Here is a 4,300-nt window from a genome sequence, read left to right on the forward strand (position 1 = left end):
CCCCCTCCCTTCCTTCTTCTCTTCCTGTTTTTGAGACAGGGTCTTTCTGTGTAGCCTCAGCTGTCCTGGAACTCACTCTAATGACCAGGCTGGACTCAAATTCAGAGATTTGCCTGTCTTTGTCTCTGTCTCTGGAGTGCTGGGATTAAAAACATGTGCCACCACTGCCAGAGAGATTCACTTTTCTGTGTAACTCTGTATCTATGGACAGAATAGAGTGGCTCCAACCTGTTGGGCAACAGGAGGATTTTCATAAGAGTTCAGAGAAGTTACATGGTCACATAGCCACTGCTGATGGTGATGAGGCAGAGGAGGAAGAATCATTGAGCCTGTGTGCTACACCCAGTCAAGGCTAGGCACTTGTGACTGTGATTTCTGAGGGAGTGTTTTCATAGGCCCCACTGGTGAGCTGAGCATTGGATTCAAACACGGGCTCTCCTGGTCAGCATTGCCACCAAACACTTGCTTTTAATAAGCAGCCTGTGACATTGCTGCTGCTGCCTCACACAGCCAATGTAGCTCTGGATGGGAGCATATCCATTTGTCAGACTCTCACCTCTGTTGAGAGTCATTAGTGCTGGAGCAGTAGAGAAGGGAGAATGCTAATTAAAAATCAGAACACCGGTTGTCAATGAAAATTCCTTGAGATGGATACTGATGTGATTCAGGGTGAGGTCAATGTCTATGGATGGGAAGACAGAATTCCACCTTCCTGACAGATGACTGAAGGTGGCAGAAACTTCCAGGCCACTGTGATGGGCTCAAAATGTCTATGGTTCTAAGAGATACAAGTGACATTGTATGAGGGACTTTGGGGTGTTGAATCCTCATTTGCCTAAAGCTTCCAGCTATCCTTCAAGAGGAACCCAGTTTTCAAAGAATGCATGGCTGATTCAGAGAAGGAAAAGGGTTAATCTGTCCTTAAGTTCCAGCAAGTGGAAAGTGCAACCTAGTTACTAACATTCTTTGATGTGTTTTGAAGATCAGCTGGCAATCATTAAAGTATCTGAGCATATTGTAATCAAGATTACCAGTGTGTATTAAAACATTTCCCACAAAGCTACACATCACTACTTGTGGACTAGAGAGTTATTAGTCAGGGAGGTATCCAAACGACAAAGGGCATTGTCATTAATCTTGATTATCCACTGTAACTAGACAGTACGATTCTTGCTGAAGACACTACATACTTTCAAAGACAGAGAAAACAAGCTGGAATTGACCAGGAAACTTTGTCCCTGCTGGATGGCTTATGTACTGCTAGAAGGTGATATGTCCACTACAACACTGACCTGCTAGCAAAGAAATAACCACTAGTACAGTAGCGGCATGAAGGTTATGGGGGTAACCAATTGCTTTCTTGTTAGATATGTGAGCTAACTCACAGGAGGGATTTCACATCTGATATTGTAAACCTAGCAAAAAGTCCATAACTTGGGATATTATAAGTCCTAGGCCAACAACCTATTATTGCCATTTTGCTAAATGGTCACATTGTCAAACTGCATTCTAATATTCTATTTCTATCTATAAATTGGTGGTGCTCTCAACCTGGGCCAGAGAAGCTTCTTTGTGAGTAGTGCTGAGATTAAGTGACTATGGGATGCTCAACTCTCTTCCAATCTCTCCTCACACAAGGTTCAGGGAACATCACAGAAGGAGGAGTAGAAGGAATATAAGAACCAGAAGATGGGTATGAGTGCTATGAATCCTGCCTTCTGGATCTGACAGGGTGTTGTATTCATGAACTCACAGTAGCTCTGCTTATCTGAACAAGACCTGTACAAGATCAAGCCAATCAAAATTCCAGCATGGGTGGGGAGCAGCCCCAGGCCTTAGGCCTTATTGGAGAGATTAATGGATGTTGGTGGTAATTGAGGAAGGGAAAGTCATTCTTTGGGGAAATAGCCCTTGTAGGTTGCTCCTGCCCCAGTAGATGACCACAAACACATGTATTCAAGGGCAGAGCTAAACGGACTCAGGGAACTATTAATGTCAGCTAACAAATAAAAAGAGTGAGTCTGGAAGGGAGCCAGGGGAGGTAGAGGTGAACAGAGCACACATGGGTCAATTTTACACTGTATAAATATAGGGACATTTTCAAAGAATTTTTTTTTAAAAAAAAAAAGGTTATTAAAAAGATAGGAATATAGGCTCAATTTTTGATTACCCTAATTGTGATTTAGAAGACGTCAATGTGTAATTGAGTGAAGGAATGGACGTTTTATTGCTGAGTACAGATGATTTTGTTTCATTAATTACCTGTCAACCCAGTCTTCATGAATATAGTTGCCAGCCTATCCCGAATAAAGAAGCTGTGAGACTTCTTATGACTGATAGAGGCATTGTGTTCAGGAAAGCAGGTTCAGTTGCACATATATTAAATTATGCAATACTTTTGTTAGTTACATATTGTCAATTGTATGTAATGCAATCTAATCTCTCTCTCTCTCTCTCTCTCTCTCTCTCTCTCTCTCTCTCTCAAGATTTGTAAACAAACATGATAATTATATCAGGATGGATGTTTCCAGATCACCTTTGTGTCTTTTATCTGAACTTTCCACATCATTTCCAATGACAGTGTCCTATTTTAGTAACGAGGGAACACACATGGAATAATGCAGACGCTGACGCAAAACCTACGCAGGCCCAAGCTGTCAGCTTCCTTGATTCTATCCTAAACCCAATGTGTGCATTCACAAAACATCATTCCCACTACATGTGTATCATTCTGTCTTATCAAAACTACATCTGGAGCTGCGACCCCAGACACAGGACTGTCAATGACAGAGATGGTGCTTCTAAATTCTGGGGGACAGGCTACCTATTGAGCCGTGGGTAGTGCCTGCATTTTGTTACCCGTGGTGACAGCTGCCAATGTGTGAGGGAATGCGAAATGTCAAGTTCTCTGGCACCATTCCTGGAAGACTCTGTAATTTACTGCTTTGCCATGTCACTCTCTGAGCTATTGCCTGGGATACAGGCTGTGACCGGCCCCAGATCTTTACCAAATTTTCCTTGGGTCCCAGGAAAAATTGCTTTCCCCTTAGTCTCTCTGGAAGAACCTTTCAGAGGCATTTTCCTCTTGCTTCCAGCATCTTCAGGAACCATGGTTGAGGGTCCCTGGAAGTTTCTTGGGTTTTTTGTTTCGTTGTTGTTTGTTTGTTTGTTTGTTTTCCTGCCTGTATTTCTGAGTGAAATCCCATCAAGCACGAATGGTAGAGCAGTGCTGCTGACTCCATCCTATTTTAAACCATGAAATGGTGGCAGGAACTCTCGGCTATGAGAAGAGAGTAACCACTGGGGGAAAATCACTACATGTGAAACACAGGGCTAAATGCCATCTGTTAGAACACAATAGTAGGGTAGCCTCAGAGGCACAATTTGCCTCCTGTCCCCAAATGTGGGAACAGCCCCAAACTCCTGTCACAAGCCAACATTAGAGACCTTTGGTTGGTGCGTTGCATGCATTTTGTAGTGCAGAGGATGCCCTTCTGGTTCCTAGAGCCAGGGATGGTCCTTGTTCTCCATGCTATGTGGACAGCGATAGACACTTTTGTGGTTTTGTGTGAGGTCTGAGGTATTCAAATGGGAAGTCTACATGCTACAAATGTGTTCTTTCCAAACAGATGCTCAGCCTGACTGGACATATGGCTACAATTTGCCCAAAGAACCAGAGCAGGACATGGTAGAACAGTCCTGGGGATGGCCTAGAGGGAGCTGCTGTCTGCAGTCTAGACAGACTGTCAGACACCAGGGTAGGGTCAATACCAATTAGCGTGGCTGCATTTTACATAACTAGGTGAAAGATACCAAAGATAGTCTCCCTGCTACATAGAATATGAATTTTCAGTCCTACCTGTGGCTTAAATCCAAGCCTAACCCCTAGTGAATTACAGTGGTAGACTTGCTAATGCTGTTTTAATCAGTGGTGTCATGAACAGACTCACTAGTTCTTGATGGTGGAGATGAGAGAGAAAAGCATCCTCTTCCATGAGTCCTACATCAACTTACCTATCTCCAGCATAAGTGCCTCCTTTAACTTGTCCATCTTCAGGAGATGGAGAAACAACTCCAGTGGTTGATAGCAAATGCTGCTCTTCCAGAGGACCTGGATTCAGATGCCAGCACCCACTTCAGGCTGCTCACAGTCACCTGTAACTGTAAGGAATTGGATGCCTACCTATGGTATCCAGGCACCTGCATTCATGTGCTCCTACACACACACACACACACACACACACACACACACACACACACACAGAGGCACAAACTTAAAATAAAATAAGTATTTTTTTTA

Source organism: Grammomys surdaster, unplaced genomic scaffold (assembly GCF_004785775.1).
Source record: "Grammomys surdaster isolate TR1022 unplaced genomic scaffold, NIH_TR_1.0 125984, whole genome shotgun sequence".
NCBI classification, from domain to species: Eukaryota; Metazoa; Chordata; class Mammalia; order Rodentia; family Muridae; genus Grammomys; species Grammomys surdaster.